The sequence below is a fragment of the Marmota marmota genome, unplaced genomic scaffold (assembly GCF_001458135.2).
Source record: "Marmota marmota marmota unplaced genomic scaffold, marMar, whole genome shotgun sequence".
Taxonomy (NCBI): domain Eukaryota; kingdom Metazoa; phylum Chordata; class Mammalia; order Rodentia; family Sciuridae; genus Marmota; species Marmota marmota.
Genome location: NW_025999894.1, coordinates 5,136,848 through 5,154,906, shown reverse-complemented (window position 1 = coordinate 5,154,906; position 18,059 = coordinate 5,136,848). Strand labels below are relative to the sequence as shown.

The 18,059-nt window shown below is 45.1% G+C and overlaps 1 long non-coding RNA gene across 1 annotated transcript in view; it reads left to right on the top strand.

Moving 5' to 3' along the window:
* The first annotated feature begins 339 nt into the window (after positions 1-339).
* Positions 340-18,059, top strand: part of LOC125613884 — a 25,512-nt gene continuing 7,792 nt past the window's right edge. The window contains exons 1-2 of the long non-coding RNA XR_007344465.1: positions 340-965; positions 14,033-14,234. This is a non-coding gene — a long non-coding RNA (uncharacterized LOC125613884). The remainder of the gene's footprint in view (positions 966-14,032; positions 14,235-18,059) is intronic.

Genomic DNA, 18,059 nt, shown 5'->3' with positions numbered 1-18,059 from the left:
CCTTATTTTCAACTCCTGTTATCTTTTGAACTTCTGGAGGTTGGGGGAGGGGTCACCCGAAGCCTGAGCTTTTTCTAAAGAGCCTTTGTCTTTCTGCCCAGGTATTAAGTTGGTGGCGCAACAATCAGAGGTACATTTGGTTCACTTTTCTCCACCCCGCCCCCACCCCCCCAACACCATCCTGGGTCTGAATGCCAGCCTGTGTTCTCCTGGTCCACCATCCTGCACAGGGGACCCAGAGAGAATGGGCCACAGGAATGCTCACAGAACAGAGCCAAATTGTTCAAGCTGCGTGAAGAAGAAAGGAAAATCGGGCGGCGGGGAGGCGGGGAAGGAGAAGAAGAAAAGCTCCCCTTGTCGGGTCAATTTCTCTGGAGATATTGGGAGGATAACAGAGTAATTTTTTAGGAGGGGGAGCATAAAACGCGAGAGCCGAGCCTTATCCACACAGTGGCCCATACAGAAAGGTGACATTTGAGAGAACAATTGCTAGGTTGTTTGGCCTCATTTGCGGCTATGAATGAGGCTTAAGAAAAGGTGTCTTTGGATTGCTACTAATAGTCATCTTCATCATTCCTACTTGCTCTCTCTCTCTCTCTCTCTCTTTCTCGGTTCCCTTATGAAATAAGGGCACACAGGTAATAAACAAAGCACTATAAAAGATCAGATTGAGGTATTCCGTGCGCTCATTCAATGTCGGAGCAGGCACTCTGCACTCCACCGCTGCCACTTTCGGCCTCAAAAGCTGCTACGAGATTGAGGACTAGTAGTGGGATTAGACTAGACCCCTTCCTCCCTTTCTGCGACTTTGCTGAATTTAAGAGGATCCCATCTTTGTTCAGCCAAACCACACCTGACAGCCAAGGGGCAGAGGAAAAGAGGTCAGGATAGAGACCCTTGGATTTGCTCATGTGGATGGTGGATCTTTACCTGACTTTCTTGGTCAAGCCTCATGCCAGATCCAGGTGAGTAGCTGCCTGGGTTCAGAGGCTGCCTGTCACTTCAACCTGACTTTCCTCAGCTTTGACAGAGGATTAGTTGGTGACCCTTCTCTTTTGGGCTCAGGCACCGAAGGTTCTGTGCAATCTCGCAGCATAGAACCTTCCAGCCAGCTGCCTGCTGCAGGAGAGGCAGGCTGGTCTCTGCACAGGAACTGTGTTAATGCATAGGAATTGGGGGAACAGGGGAGGGCAGGGGGCTCGTTTGATTTTTTGGGGATGGAGGGAAGTATGAATGATCCTTCTCCTAACAGGCCAGCTTTCTTGCCATCAGTGTTCTCATTCCTGGCTGGACCTTGGTGGTGTGCTCACACCCTCCACGGTAATTCTCCTTTGCTTTTAATCTACATGATTCTCCAGAAGCAAACCTGGGAACTATTAGAGACTGTGATGCACCCTGCCTGGTTGCAAAGACAAGAAAGACAGCGAGGAAGCTACAGGCACCTTCTATGGATCTGGTTTCCTGCAGTGGGTTGGTAGCTGGTGCCCTTATCTGGAGAGTTCATCCAGGTGCAGTAGCTGCTGAGCTGGGCTCCCATAGGCTGGCCTCTGAAGATGAAAAGGGGGACCCCAGGGCTTGGGGCTCTTCGTCAGAGCCTGGCTATTCTTTGCTCTGCTGTTCTTCTCCTGCATCACAACCACCACCCCTGGAAATATAATCTGGGAATAGACCTGAAGGAAATGATCCTCATTGACAGAGAGGACTCGGGGGTTTCAATGGGATTGTGTCTGTACTTGTATTTGGAGGGGATGTCCGACTGAACGTCATGTTCATACTTCAAAGGTTTACTCAAAAAAACTGTCCTAGCAGCTACATATTGGCATCTGTCTTTCCACCAGTGAATAATACTAGTGAGTTCTTCAATATATATACATTCCATGAGACTAAATTCTCTTACCTTTACACAATACGTTTAGCCTTGGGATTTTTAGTACTTTCCAAAGGACCTGTTTATGAACCTCCGTTTTGTGAGTAAAGGAACAGTCACCGCGGACTTTGTATATCTCCCAGTTGTTACACAGAAAGGCTTTCTAGGGTTTAACTAAAACTTTGGACTTCCCAGATGTGAAACAGATGTGTGTGTGTGTGTGTGTGTGTTTTCAGTAGAATATACAAAGTGGTGCGCACACCTGTGAGTATATTGCTTGCTCTGTTCAAGTGTGTGTTTGAGTTTGGAGTATAAAATACTAATTCTGGAGAAGTTGGAAGCATTGTAACTTGGTGACTTAGGCTCAGGTTCTGAGTCTTTCAACGGAGACCCTTCCAATGCGCTGCCGTGAGAAAGGAGCGGTAATGCTGAGAAGACACAGCACTCATTCGTAGGAACGGGGTTGTGTTGGGCACTTCCTGTATGTGCTTCACAGACACGTGCAAAGTTGAACATACCTAGATCTTCTCAGTAAAGAGCAAGAGAGGCTTGAAAGCCCCTCAAATTTGCCATCAAATAGTGGATTGCCTCTTTACTTGTTCAGCTTTGAGGATTTTTTTTTTTTCTCTACCTGCAAGTAGCACTGATCGTTGATTTCTGTGGGAATAGCAAGGCTTTTCCTATGGCTCAGAGAAACCTATGAAACCTCTGGTTTTGTCCATGCCAGAAACATAGTAGGGATTCAGCAGTTGCTTGAATATGGAAGGAATGATTGAGTAGCCCCTGCATTGTAGGTGCTGATTTATGTAGTATGTTCCTTTACATTTATTTATACACACGTCTGCTCCACGAGTGGCAAATTCAATTGATAAATTCTTTTCTTATTGACACACTTAATTTATCGTTGACTCACATTTGGTCAGTCAATTGATTGCTTTGATATAATGTAAATATTTCAAAACCCTGGTGTCCTTCAACTCTTTGTGTAGCCCCCCAATCATCATCTGCAGTTAATCAATATAGAGTGGGTAGTGTGATTAATACAAGACTATTTTCTCTGACAGTGAGGTTTTAAATATTTTTGCAGTGTGAGAACCCATATACCAAGTCCCAGAGCAGAATTTAATCTCTTTTTCCCTTATCTCATGATAGGAGGCTTAGAATGGCCAGTGGAGTTAGTGGTAGCCCCGGGCTTAAAGGACAATTATTCCTGTAAGGTGACAGAGGCAGAAAGCATATCGTCACTGGAGAGTTTCACAATGAACACTAAACGTAAGTCACAAGCTCCGGCTGTGTTCTAACGAGCAGTTTGACCAAACAAAGTGGGGTGAAGCAGTTGCTCATGATGTCTGGCCTTGGACATCTGCCTTTTACAGACCTAGGGGGCGGTGGGGACCCAAGTCCCAGCCACTGCTTCTTTCGGTGTTTATCAGCCTTGTGGGTAAGGGTGGCATTAACCACTGTCCCAGCAGCTCCGAGAACAACATGGCAAAACTCAGGAGAACACACAGTTGTGTGTTTGGGGCTTGAAAGAGACTCTGAGGTGAACTGGTGCTCAGGAGGATTTGAGAGCAGATTGGCTTATAGCCATTCCTGTTGGCTAATAATTGCACTAATCTTTTTGAGGGAGGTTTTGTGTGTGCATGTTCCCCGTCCCCTCAATCCCCAAGCCACAGAACAATAGGGGCACTGTGTTTCTGCACTATTCCCTGAGATAGGTCAGGGCCGGTGACCGAGGGACAGGGTCTTTGGTGGATGAGCCACCAGCTCCAACCCATTATTTAGGAACCCGAGACCTCAGCATTGCAGCGTCGGCCAAAAGATAGGAAACGCCTCACTAGCTGGGCCACTTGAAGAGCAGCTTCCTGGGGTTATCAGATTCTGTGACTTTGGGGGCCTCAGAAACAGGTGTGATGCTTGCTGGAAGAGAATGGTGTGTGTGTGAGAGAGAGTGTGAGCACCTGCACATGCGGGCACTGTGTTCTACGCATTTTTCTCTTATTTAAAATTCACCCAGGAAAACCTTTCTGCTTTTTGAAAATGAAGGCTGTTAAACTAACATTTGGGGTAGAAATGCCTGGTAGAGAAGGCCCTGCGGGGTGAGCTTCAGGCACGTGTATGAAGAACATGTTTACCCTTAATATTAAAGTCAAATTCTCAGCTGTACTATGAGGAGTTGAAGTAATCTGCAAGGTTACTCTTTGATGAGGATACTCGATGTATCCATGGGTTCTTCATCTGCTCATTCAGTGAGCCCTGGATCAAAAACATTAAAAAAAAATTGCATCTGAAATGGACAAGTGCAGACTTTTTTTTTCTTGTCATTTTCCCCTAAATTATAGAGTATGACAGCTATTGACAGAGCATTTGCATTATGCGAGGTATTATAAGTAAACTAGAGATGATTTAAAGTACGGGGGCAGGAGGCCCTGAATAGCTTATATGCAACCCCCCGATGGCATTTTTACATAAGGGACTTGATTATCTGCAGATTTTAGTAACCACTCTGGGTCCTGGAACCAATCTCCCTCAGACACTGAGAGACACCTGTTCTCTCCGATGCACAAAGTGTTGTTTGTTTATTTGGCAGTGCTGGGGATTAAATTCAGGGTCCCATGTACAAAGTGCTATTTACATGTTAATGAGAACGTTCCAGGCGATTTAGAAAGTAAATGCTAACAAATCCTTATGCCCTGGTTATACCAAGAAGCTCCTGAGTCCTAGGATCTCAAGGACAGGTTAATTTTATATTATGTCTGTCACAGTTTGTGCTAATTTCCTATACCCTCTTTGGAGCACATGATCGTTTTAAACACCCTGAGCCTACCATTTCACTTTAGTGAATTTCCGTGGGCTGGTTGCTCAAATGTTAGGCATTGAGACAGCACACCACCAGGGTTGCGGGGAGTGCAGAGTGATACCATTCCCCTCTGCGTTTCTGCCCCAGTTTTCCCTTCTGCCCTGAGTTCTAGGTCTTTCTCTATCTGCTCCCTGCTAAGTGTCTGCTGGTTTGGCCACGAGGAGGCTGGTGTGGCTGGTGGACGGAGCACACTGGTAGTGTAATTTGGCAGGAGCTTGCCCGCTAGCACAGGAGGCTGGGGAAAGCAAGAGGGGGTGAGGATATTTCTGTGGGTGCGGGTAGAGGACGTGGAGAGGGGGAAATCAGGCCCTTGGTGGCCGAAGCCCACGGAGAGCTGCTGATCTGAATTAGACGGAGATCCTGGCAAAGACGTGGTTTCTGTCTCTCAGACCGGGGGACTCCTCTAGCCTGCATTTTCCAGCTCCTCATGAACATTTCCAAATTAAAAAAATAAAATAAAATAAAAATACGTGTGGAAAAATACAGTAGAAGCGACAGCACCTTCCCAGTTTCCGACAGTTCTGTTTTGACTTCACCATCAGCCAAACTGGAGCCCTGAGTAGCTGGCTTCAACTGTCACCTTGAGTTATTAACTGCTTCCCTGCCTGTCTCATTGGGTGTCCTCCTGGCTCTGGGCCTTTGGCTGGCTCAGTGACCTGTTAACCCCGCGTCCTTCTCTGGGTCTTAGGGCTCTGTGTGAAGGCCCTGTTTCCCTCGTGGAGACAAATCTTAGCTGACTTCACAGTCACCTCCCACTTGGCTTCTGCCAAGGAGTGGCTGGGGCCGAGGGTGGCCGGCCGGTAGGGGCAGGAAGGCCGACTCCTGTGCCAGCTCTCACAGGGTGCAGGGTGTCCTGTAGAAATTCAACAGTGCAGTCTGTTTCTCTTGGTTAAGGACCAAAAAGCAGAGGGAGGTTCGTTCTAGAAATGAAATGATATAGGAGACGGTCTATCGAGAAGCAGAAGGAGTGCTAATCCTAGTGTGTGTGTATATATATATTATGCCAGCAAAGTTCGTCTTTGTGGCCTGGAGTTTGGGCATCTTAATCTCTCCTTTTCCCATCACCCCTCAGGTACCATGCACCTGAACTTTGTGCTTTGGGTGCCTGGGTCTTCTTGGACAACTCCATATATTCAAAGCATTACCCAACTCTCTTTCCCCTCAAAACTCACACATCCCTGATACCATCCTCCCCGGAGCCTTGTGCTGTTAGGCCATCCAACTGATTAATATAAGCAAAGAACCCAAGTTAACAAATTCTCTGGGGAGGTACTGCATCCATGTTTAACCCCAAAAGAGTGCATTTCTAAACTAGGTGTCTTTTAGAAACACGATTAACTGGGATTAATTTTTTAAAAATCTGTAACATGCAAATTACCATATTTAAAGAGATGTATGTTTGCCTGACTTGTAGTTCAAAATATAAAAGTGTGCTGAGCAAAAGCTTCTCCTCCAGCAAAGTAAGTCCTGTGGACACAATGCAAATGTCGAGGTTACTTTTTTTTTTTCCTTCTGGAGACATTTTATGCACATTTCAGCCATCAGATAGTCTCAACTGCTTTCTAATTTTTATTGGATATTTTATTTTAGAACACAGAATATTTAAAGAAAATTTGCCTCGATACTAAAGAGTCCCTATAAACGCCATCACCCAATTTTACCTTTTGTTGGCATCTTATATTTTTATGGCAGTTTGTCACATTTAGGGAACCTGTTTAATGTTGGTTGTTCCACTACAGCAAATAATCATAACAACAATTGAGTATATGTTACAGTGGGTTGAATTTCACAGCTTCTTCGATTCCACTAGTTTTACCCCACTGTCCCTTCTCTATCCTAGGATTTCATCCAGTTAAATCACATTGTCACGTATCCTTAGCTTTTCTCCTCTGTAATGGTTTCTCTGACTTTGTTTGGTGTCCTTGGTAATGGAGGCAAGCTGGTCGGGTATTTTGTACGAGGTTCCTCCTCAACTTGAGTGTGATCAACGTGTCGAGACAGGGGTTATGAGTTCTTGAGGGGACGATCCCAGAGATGAAGTGCTCTTCTTACCGTAACATCAAGAACACACACTTGAATGTGACATGTCACTCATGATGCAGACTGTCAGCACCTGGCCCAGGAGTGTTCTTCAGGCCCCTTCATGTGAAGTTACTCTCCCTTCCATACTGTAATCTTTGGGGGAAGGGCAGAAATGCAGTCATATTTCATAAGTCAGGAGTCATGTTCTGTCTCCTCGAGGTCGTCTTACTTTTCAAAGGATTTGCCTTTTTTAAAAACAACGTATTTTAGAGATTGCTCCATGTCAGTAATTCAAGAACTTTTTTCACATTCCTTATTAATTTGCATTTAATTTTTGGCTACATTAATATCATAACCGAGCTAACTAGTCTCTTTGTGATGGCCATTTAGCTTGCTTCAATATTTTGGTCTTGTAGACAATTTATTTCAATGCTGAAATAACCTGGTACATATTCAAGTATACCTACAGGATAAATTCCTGAAGGTCGACTGTTTACTTAAAGAGAATGTGACTTGTAATTTCATGAGCTGTTGCCACGTTGCTGTCCATAGACAGTGAGCCAATTTATGCTCCCCTAGTAATGCATAATGAGATCGGTTTTGTGGATGGAATTTCAGGTTGGTGGAGGAAATGTTTTAAATTGGTGGACCCTTTAATACTTTTGCAAATCTCCTTGAATCACAGTACAATAGGAGTTAACGATAGAAAACCCAATTTTTCAGGTGCGCCCTGGCCTGTGAGCTCACTTAATAAAGCCTAGAGCTCAGTTGACTGTTGAAAATCTCTCCTTTCTCCCACCTGATTCCTGAACTGGGTTCCTGCCTATGTCCTTTCCTAGCAGGCTCAGGAAATCTTTTTTTATTTTTGCGTGGAATATTTTTTGTTAGGACTCTCATCTTCCTCCCCAACTATCCACATATCTGTTGACCATTCACTCTTGCCTGGGCCCACATGGTGTATTCTTTCTCATTTTAGAACAAATGTTTCCTACTTACCTTATATTTACTCATACTTAGACATTACTATCCTCAGCATGTGAAGTCATGAATGAGTGTCTTCTGTAAATATATCAGCCTAAGGAATAACTCCTCTATATTGCATCACCCCAAAGTCTTCTGAGCCCCTGGAAGTGCTCCTCTCCCTACTTCCCTCTGTGACCTGCTATGAGAGGTGCCTGGGAGGAAGGCATGGCTGTGGACGTGTCTGCTTACCCCTGGCTTCTTGGTGCCCTCATTCTTTCTACAGGATAACATGACAGGAACAAATGTTTTCTTTGTGGCTGTGTGACAATTTCTCAGGGGTAGTGAGAAATAGCTATCAAGATCGCTGCAGAGATTTGAACTCAACTGGAACCATTGCAAATCACAGCAGCATAACTGGGCCACAAAAGCTGTTGTGGATGGTGGGGACATTGGCTTCTCTGATGTTGGGCTGGGCTGCCATGAATCTATTTACTGCCCTTGAATTGACTGCCAATGGGGAAGCTCTCCTGCTTGGCCGTTCTGGTATCGCATTAGGTTTTATGGTCTGTTTGGGCTGATTTAACAAAATACCATAAACTAGGTAGCTTACCAACAATAGGAATCAGTTGCTCATGGTTCAAGAGGCTGGGGAATCCAATGCCAAGTCACTGTAGACGTGGTGTCTGATAAAGGCCCATTTTTTGGCTTATGGATGACATCTTGTCCCTGCTTCCTCATGTGGTGGGTGTAAGGGTCTCTCTTAGGCCTCCAGTGTGAGGCCACGAGTCCAACTCATGAGGGATCCAGCTTCAAGGCCTGATCACCTCCTTAAAGCTCCACCTCCCGATTCCCTAGCTTTCGTGGTTAGGATTTCAACCTAATGGGTTTGGGGAGAACATACATTTGGACCACTGCCCTAGGTACCATTTTGTGCAAATCCAAGTTGAGGCAGAAATAATACTCTGCCGCAACGTAGCAGACTTTTGTCCCCAAACCAAGCCTTCCTCAGCTCCAGGCATTGAAAAGGTCAGGCCAGGCATCTTGCGTGTGGGGACAGCTTTTTATCCTTCATCCAGAGAGATATCTCCCGTCGTGCTTTCACTTTCCAACCCTCTCAGCCCTGTCACGTCTAGTGACATGGTTTTATTCCACTTGGAGCTTACCCATTCCATCTATCTAAATCACGGGATCTTAGGATTGGGAACAATCTTGGATCCCCAAGGAAAAGTCTCTCTGTGGGTCACAAAGCTGGCTGAAGAAGCCCAGCATGGGCTCAGACAAGTGTTCCAACACCCAGGAGTTAGCTTCCCTCTTTCACTTCCCTTACTGATCAAGTAAATAATAATAGCAATGGCAATGAATAAGAGTAGCTAAAGTTTTTTGAGTACTTTGCAGGAACCTACCATATAGTAAATGATTTCTATGTATCGTTTCCTTAAAACAACTCTCTAGGCTGCGTAACTGTTGTATTCCATTTAGTAGATGAGACTATTTAAGAATCAGTGGTTGAATTACCTGGTCAGGAGCACACAGCTAAGAACAGGTGAAGCTCAGACAGTCAGACTGCAGAGCCGGCTTGCCCATGCTGGCCATTACTTCTCTCTGAGCCACATTATAGTGCAAAGTGGCAGGAGAAATGCAGAGGGGACAGGGCAGAAACAGCCTCAGCCTTTGGGTCCTCTCTAGTGGAGGGGGCAATCTGTGGGGCCAGGGTTGCCAATAAAATGCAGAACACCCAGTTATACTGAGTGATAAACTTGGAATATATTTTTTAGTATGTCTCAAATATTACATGAGAAAAACTTATAGTAAAAGTCCTTTTTTTTTTAGTATTCCAAACTTTAATTTAACTGAATGTTAGATTTATGATTAAATAAACACATTTTTATTTATTTTATTTTTAGTACAAGTATGTCCAATTATTGCATGTAACGTACTCACCCTAAAAAAACATACCAGACTGCCTGGGACCGACGTATCCTGAAAAATATATTTCAGTGTTGATCTGAAATTTAGATTTCTCTGGGTATGTTACATGTTGATTTGCTAAGTCAGGTAACTCGCCACGGGGACATTTTTAGAGAACACTGGAAACTTCTATACAGTATGATCTTGCTCTTCCTCAGCCCTGAGGGTCTCTCCCCTCTCCTTCCCCTGCCCACCCTCTCACCACTGCCTCACTGTGGCCAGGATGAACAGCCTATGACATGGTGGCAGAAGCTTCTAGAGATGCACCCCCCAGGCTGCCCAGAAGTCAACGTGGGCATAGCTCCCTCTCTGCGGGGTGCTCGGTGCTGGGGCACCTGTGCCTCCGGAGGCCTCCACTCCCCTCCTGGCTCTCTGTTTGCTCTGCCCACCCTAACCCTCAGCCCAGACATGTACTTCACTGATGTCCGTGTTGCCACCTGCGAGTGGTGCTTGCTGATGGTCACTGGGGGTTCAGCAGAATTCACCTAAGTCACAGGGTAATGGCAGCAAGGCAGTAGAGAACCTGGCTCCCTGTTTGTCCTCTCTCTGGGCCGGGCATTCACGGGCTGGGGGCGACCGTTGGGGTGAGGTGAGGTGGGGTGGGGTGGGATGGGCAAGGCCCTGGACACCCTGCCTGAGGCTGCCGCCTGTGTACTCCCCCGGCTATTTTAAGGCCAGACTGGTGAACGTTGGGTTCCCCTTTGTTTACCTAGGCTTTCAATATTTTCCCTGGCAAATGCCAAGGTGGTCACAGAATGTGGGAAACCAGGCAAGGGAAAAAGCTAATGCTCCCTGGTGACGCCCCTGGTAGCTGCTGCTAAGTTCCATGGAAAAGACGGGGGTTCGCTATCTGTGCCTGCGGTGGCTCCTAGAGCTTTCAGCCGCATTGGCACTTGCTCAGCTCCTGAGGCTGTGGAAACAGAAAACTGTTTGCAAACTCAGGCCTCGAGCCTGCCCGGTAGCCCCGGCTCCACCCATTCCCGCCGAGTGGCTTTGCGCACCGTGAATGCCCCTTTATCGTCAGCGAGCGATACTGGCTTTTCAAAAACACTGTGTAGGCCTTGTGTCCTGCATGCCTGTGGCAAGAAGGCTCTGCTTGCCTCTCAAGGGTGTTGCCTTAAAAACTCACCCAGAAACCTGGGGGAAAATATCTTGGCAGCTGCCCACTTGGCAGCTGGGGAGGTTCACTCCAATGGTCTTCTGTTCCTCAGTCCACTGGCCACAGGTTACCCAGTGGGCAGGATCGGGAGGGAAGGAGGTGACTTCAATACTGGGAACTGTGCAGCAGGTAAATCCACAGGGAATGCTCCCCACGTCACTTAGCCTCGCCTCTCCTGGTGAAGATGTAATCTGTCACCTTCTGTGATTGATGGGCCTTGCAGGAGAGGCACCCCCTGACCTGCAGGGTTGGCCCTCTGAGTGAGCACTGTTTCACGAGCAGCTTCAGTGGAAGCTAAGTCCTCCTGTGGGGCTGGAGTTGGGTGTGTGGCTGGGCGCTGCTCTGTCCCGTGGTTCAGGCATGGGCTAAATGCTTGCCACATACCAGGCACTTGGACAATCACCTTGCACATACCTTCACCCACGTGGTAGGGGTCACTGCACCTGCCCTCCAGACACCAGGCTAGGAGCTTGACCGTGCACCATGAGGTCAGCCTGGAAAACCTCCTGAATTGTATCTTCCTTTCTCCAAAACAGGAGAACTTTGCTCTTGAGATTTTTTTTTTTTTTACCCACTTAATGGTAGCTTCATTTATTCTGGAAAAATAAGCCAGAACCATAGTTGAGCGATTCATCATTTAATACACATTCATAACCAAGTTCTGTTCTGATACAGGTGAGGTATTCCCATGACTCTGTAGTCACATCTAGTGACAGCGTTCTCCAGTTCCACCCACATTGTGGCACGTGGCAAGACTTTCTTTTTCAGGGTGCTTAGTGTTCCGTTGAGTGTAGACCACAGTTTCTTTATTCGTTCATCTGTTGATGGACGCTTATGTTGATTCCGTAATTTGGCGATAAGAAAAGGAGAGGCGATGGCCTAAGCGTACACGGCCTCAATTAATTTTTAGAAAACTTTGAGAAACATGGCATAGTGTGATGAATATGGTAAATAATAATGTACGTTTCAACATTGCAGAGAAAATAAATTTAAAATGTTCTCATCGCAAGGAAAAATGAGACGTTCTTGAGGTTCTGAATATGCTAATTAGCTTGAGTTCATTCCACAGTGCATTCATAAAACACAACATCACTCTGTACACCACAAATACGTATGGCTGTAATCTGTCAATTTATAATTAAAAATAAAAAGTGAAAAGAAAGATTCTCTTAGTGTGAAGAGGAGATCAAAGCTGCACAGTAAGAGAGGAGAAGAGCAGGGGGAAGGACGTGGATAGGACCTGAGAGCTAGCTAGGTAGAGGGTTTTTTAAATTTTTTAAATTTTAATCAAAACAAATTTTCACATAGGGGAAGCCTGTGTAAGATACACAAATGAGAGGGTCTATAAGGGAGATTGTGAAAAGTCAGTCCCTCCTGCCCTGGGTTCTAGTCCTGTTCCCTACTGTACAGGCACCAGCAGACAGTGCTGCTGAATATCCTTCCAAAGTGTATCATTTACAATCTAGAGAGAGAAGTAGAGAGAGAAAGGGATGTGTAGGGAGATGACTGTATATACTATTAGGTACTTGGATAGTTTTTACTCAAAATACAGGTTGGGGTCCTTTTCTATCAAGACACACGTACTTACATACCAATACAAGGTCCCTTTCATAACGAGTCATAGAGTGTTATTATTTTACCTCCCTCATATTCCTTTAAGGAACCATTCTGTGAATTTCTTCTCCCATTATGGACACTTAGACCTTTCACACACTATCTTCTCCTATTAAAAACATTGCCGGCACATACAGTTTTCTGTATATCTGGAAATATATTTGCAGGACAAATTCCCAGAAGTGGAATTGGGTTGAGGAGGTATGCATTTGAACTCGGAGAGCTACTCGGGCTGATATTAAGTTAGCCACAGTCAATATCCTTTAGATACTGGTCTTTGCTCCTGATGTCTAGAGCTGTGTCCCTACTTGGGAGGCAACAGATGCAGATGGCTCAGCTCCAGCCTTCCCAGTGGGCATGATAGTAGGGCGTACCTGGGGGCTTGTTAAACATAGGACTTCCCTGTCCCTCTCTCCACACCACTGAACAGAACCTTCAGAAGAGGCCTGTGAAATACCTTGAACACCCCTGAGAAACTGTTGGTTGGCCTGAAGAGGCCATGTCCCAGGTTTTGGTACAAGTTCCAAGTAGACGTGATTCAGAGTTGGGAAAGTGATAGGAAATCCTTCCAGGATAGGTGTTTGAAAGGGCCAATGAGCTAGGGTGGGTTCTGCTTTGGAAATATTTCTCAGGACCTGGCCACTTCTTTCTGGAATGGGTAAGGTATGAGGTACACCAACGCAGGTGGTCCGGTGGGTAGGCAGAGGGTGGGGACATGGGAACACTTGAATGCATTCCAATTTTATTTCCCATTTATGGAATTTATGACCCTATAACCACTTTGCCCTCCAAGAACTACTCCTTACAGTAATCACATGACCTACTGATCACGTGTCTGCTGGTCCCTTTGCCCACCCTCTGCTCTAGAGTGTACACATATGATCTTTGCTCCTCACAACAACAGTGCCCTCTGGCTGATCGTTTTCTATTTTCTCATTTCAAATGTGCAAACTGAGGCTCCCTGTGATGAGGTGACATGCCCAAGTTCACCATCCCATGGGTGGTAAAGCTAGGACTGGAATTCAGGTTCACCAGACTCCAAGATCAGAATCTCTGTCAATGCACTACACATACTTTAAAAAGGATTATAGGAAAAGCCACAAGCATGAACAGGGCCCAAGGTGGACAGTTCACCTACACGTTCTTACCTTGGAACAAATGAAACATTATTTTAGCACAGAGAGTAAAATTTGCCCTAATTCTAAAGATAAAAATAGGAGCTAAAAAACATTTCTTACTGTCTGCGGATGATTCCTAAACTGCCCGAAATCTCGTTTCTCTTCTGTCTAAGCACTTAGTTGGTTAAAAAACTTTGAGGAATACTGCATTCTGTTCAGTCACCGACAGTCACCTCTCAGTTTGTACACCTAACACAAGACATGCCATGGAAAACATTGGTAGCTTCAAAACAGCATGGTATCAAAACACCTAAAGCAAACACTGTTAGAATGTGCAAGGATAGTTGGGCAAGAAAACACACTTGTAAACCCAAATAAGCACAAAACCACAAAAGCAGCCCAGGGAGTAACTTCTGTTGAAAATGGCTCCTTCCCGAATCTCTCTTTCCTTCCTTCCTCAGGTCTGTGTGGTGGGGCCCCTGGAAATCCCCAAGAGCAGTCACCAGAGTGCACCATACCAGAGACCCCTACAACCGGAGAATTTACACCACTGGAAAGATCTGCGACATCTCACAGACTGAGGCTGAGGAGTGTATCTGGTTTCTGCAGCAGAACAAAATGGCGGCCTTTTTTCCTTCCATGAAAGGAGACCTCACGAGGCCGGTAGGTTTCCTATTAGATTGTTAGCAAATGAATGATCTTGTCTCTTATCGACTCTGACTTTTAAAAAGGATGTGGAAACACAGCCACTATTTTAAGTACTCAGTGAGACAGAGAAGCTGACACCATAGCAGATTGCTGCTACTGCTGTAACCATGGTAATAATTGTCACCTCTGACATGTCAGGGACAGTCACTATATGCACAGAACCAGAACAGTGGTTCTCAGCCAAGGGCAATTTTACCCCCCCTCCTTCAGACCAGGGAACAAATAGAAATATCTGTGTGACACTTTTTTTCACGACAATGAAAAGGGTGGTGGTTGGTCGAGTGGGTCAAAGCCAAGGATGCTGCTGAACTCCCCGTAGTACATAGGACAGAGCCACCCACCCACCCCCACGAGGAATTATCCCTCTGAAAAATGTCAATAGCATTACAATTCAGGAAACTTGCAATAGACCAAGGCTTCTGCACATCATTAAGTTTCCAAATAACCAGACGAGGTACATCTTATTATTGTCCTCACTTTCTAGATGAGAATATTTAAGCTCAAAATAACTAGCTCCAATGGTTTGGCCCTTTGAACACGCTCAGATTTCTTTCTTGAGAGGTCTTTGGTCCAGTGATCATTCCAGAAGATTTTGCTTTGTCCCATGGTGGGGAGGGAATCGGTTCCTTTAAATATCAGTGTGTAAATTCTTCAGCTTGAGCTGACTCAACCCTCGTTCCATTCTGGGATGATTCTGGCTAACATCTGGTGGCTGAAGAAGGGGACAGAAGATATTATATAATGTCTACAAATGTAGTGAAACATTGACTTAACTGCTAAGATAAGCAACCAGGAAGATAGGGAGTGACAACACAGTGATTCAAACACACGTTGTCTGGGCATGGTATCTCGAGCATGTTCCTACATCCTCTGGTCTTTACTCCCAACCTCTGATAGTGGTGTGGCATGTGCTGTGGAGGAAACTGTGGTCCCCATGCCGCAGGACTCAGACGGGGGAGACAGTCTCTGTACTGCAAACTTCTACAGAATTAGGTCATTGAATTCCAAGAGCGTTGGGTCTCTGGAAGACAACTTTTGTTTCCCTTTTTCCCTTTTTGATAAATGCTAAGCTCCTTGTCAAAATATTTATGACCCAAGACAGGAAAGTCAGACTTTTTCTCTTGAATCTTTTCTCGGTGTCTGGTTTGGATGTTCTATTTCTTTTCTTTCCTCTGCTACTTTTTCTAACCCTTTTTCTTTTCCTTTCTTCCCCCCATGGTTCTCCCTATTGCCATCTTTTTCTAGAAGAAGGGAAATGAGGAGCAATGTGTAAAATAATTAGATTGACCACCTGCTGGGCCAGTCCCTGCAGTTGGGCCTATGAAGGTAAAGACCTTTCTCATGTCACGAGGAGGCACCGGCTTTGAAGTCTTCTGGAAATGAATGGAAACCCCCTGAAAGCCTTTGAAACACAATCTGGGTACTGTCGGGTATAAATCCAGATTTTTTTTTTTTTTTTTTTTTTTTTTGCGTTTCGTAATTTTCAAAATTGTTCTGCCCTAACCAGCCATCGGCTTTGTCCTGCTGCTCATGCATATTTAAATACTATTGTTATCATCTACAATAACCACATCAATGAAACACAAAAGTAGAGGTTAATTTAAGGGACATTTGTTAGTCATGGGTTATGGCTGCGGGAGGCATTAGTGTGGGTATGTTATCTCTTCTGCCTGGATGAACTTAATATTTTGGTGGGGAAAAGGAGCTAAATAGACATCCAGTTGTCATAATAGGGATAATGTGTTAGTTATCCAATGCTGTGTAACAAATGACCCCAAAACTTAGTGGCTTAAGACAACATGTATTTATCATCTTATGGTTTCTGTAAGTCAGGAATTTAGCCATGGCTTTTCTAGGTCCTCTATCTCATGGTTTCTCATGAGTTTGAAGTCAAGGTGTTGGCCTCTGGTTTTTTGTCCCACCTGCAGCCTCCACCAAGGAGAGATTCACTTCTAAGCTCACCTGTGGAGTGGCCAACAGGATTTATTTCTTGGATGGCTGTTGGCCTGTTGTTTCTGGTCCCTCACTGGCTGCAGACTGGAGCCCATCCTTGGTTCCTTGACACATGGGTCTCTTGGCCCTACAACTCTCGTCATTAAGCATATGAGCTACGGAAGTCATTGAGAGAGATTGCTAACAAAAGCTGCAACTTTATATAACCTGATTTTGGAAGTAACAGCCCACTGATGGTGTGTCCTCAATTGCTTAGAAGCCCATGTTCATGAGCAGCCTATTACACTAGGTCTTGGGCACCATAAGAGGAGATTATTGGTCGCTGGAGCTTGGGTTACCTACCACATAAGGTTTAGGGAATTACAGAGTATGTTTAAGAAGCTGTAACTCTCTGTACACAGGGCATGGTAAGGAAATCTCATCTTTAAAAGGGGGTACTTTCTGACTGTACTGAGACTGGACTGCTCCAGAAGGTTGGGCACCTACCCAGTGATTAGGGGAATAACTGAAGTCTTATAGAATTTGTGACTGTGACCTTGGTAGTGACCACCTTAGGTATTATGTCCCCAATCATGATGAAAGATGGAGTCTTCCTGGTGTCCCCAGAGTCACATTAATGGTGGTTCTATTACCTTTTTGTCTCAAAAAATTTCCGTAGACAAAGGTCATTAAGTTGTTCATGTATTCACTCATTTTATGTTTTGGGTAATGCTAGGTAGTGAAACTCAAAAACAAATACCTTTGAGGAACTGGATGATGAAACGTGGTGATGGATAGGATTTGTCTTTGGGGGCCTCTCCTCAGTCTAGACTAGGAGTGGACCTGACCTGGAGAGTGGGCCAGGGTGACTAAGTCTGCCCCTACCCATCTGTTTTTGTATAGCTTGACAGACAAAAATAATTTTTACATTTTTCTTAATGTTTCAAAAACAAAGAAGAGCTGTATTTTGTGACCCATGAAAACAAGGTGTGAGTAGAGCATTTGCGATGTAGCTACATCTATTTATTTACTGTAGCTACATCTATTTATTTACATATTTTCTGCTGTAGACCAAATACTTGAGTTCTTCTGGAAACCTAATCCTCAACATGTTGATCTTTGGGGTTGGGGCCTTTGGGAGGTGACTGGGTCATGAAGGTGGGGCCCTCACAAGTGGTATTAGTGCCCTCATGGAAAGACTGAAACGCCTCCCCTTCTGCCATGCAAGCACATAATGAGAAGGTGCTGCCTATGAACCAGGAAGTGGGCCTTCATCAGAAATGGAATCTGCTGGTTCCCTGCTCCTGGACCTCCCAGCCACTAGAACTGTGAGAAATAAACTTCTGTTTTTTATAAGCCACCCAGTCTATAGTAATTCTCTTATAGCACCCTCAATTCACTACGTCAATATCAGAGGTGAGTAATTGCTACTCACAGAGCCTGAAATATTTACCCTCTGGATCTTCTAGAGAAAGTGTGCCTACTTTTGGTCTAAAGGAAGATAGACATGCAAATAAGTAGTCATTGCACTATGGTGGGTGATATCCTAGACTTACAGACAAGGGGCATCAGTAGCACAGGGCAGGAGTTTGCAGGCTTTGTGGGGGGGTTTTCTTGAGGATAAGCAGAAGTTTTTTGTTTTTTTGTTTTTTTTAAATGGGAGGAGAAATGAGAGAAAGGACAATGTGTGTCAAGGGCCTTTGAGTTAAAGAGTGAAGTGCTCCCTGTAATGGCTGGAAAAATCTGTGTTTATGTGCATCTTTGTGTGTTCCTCACCAGAGAGAGAGAGGAGAGAGAGAGAGAGAGAGAGAGAGAGAGAGAGAGAGAGAGAGAGAGAGAGAGAGAGAG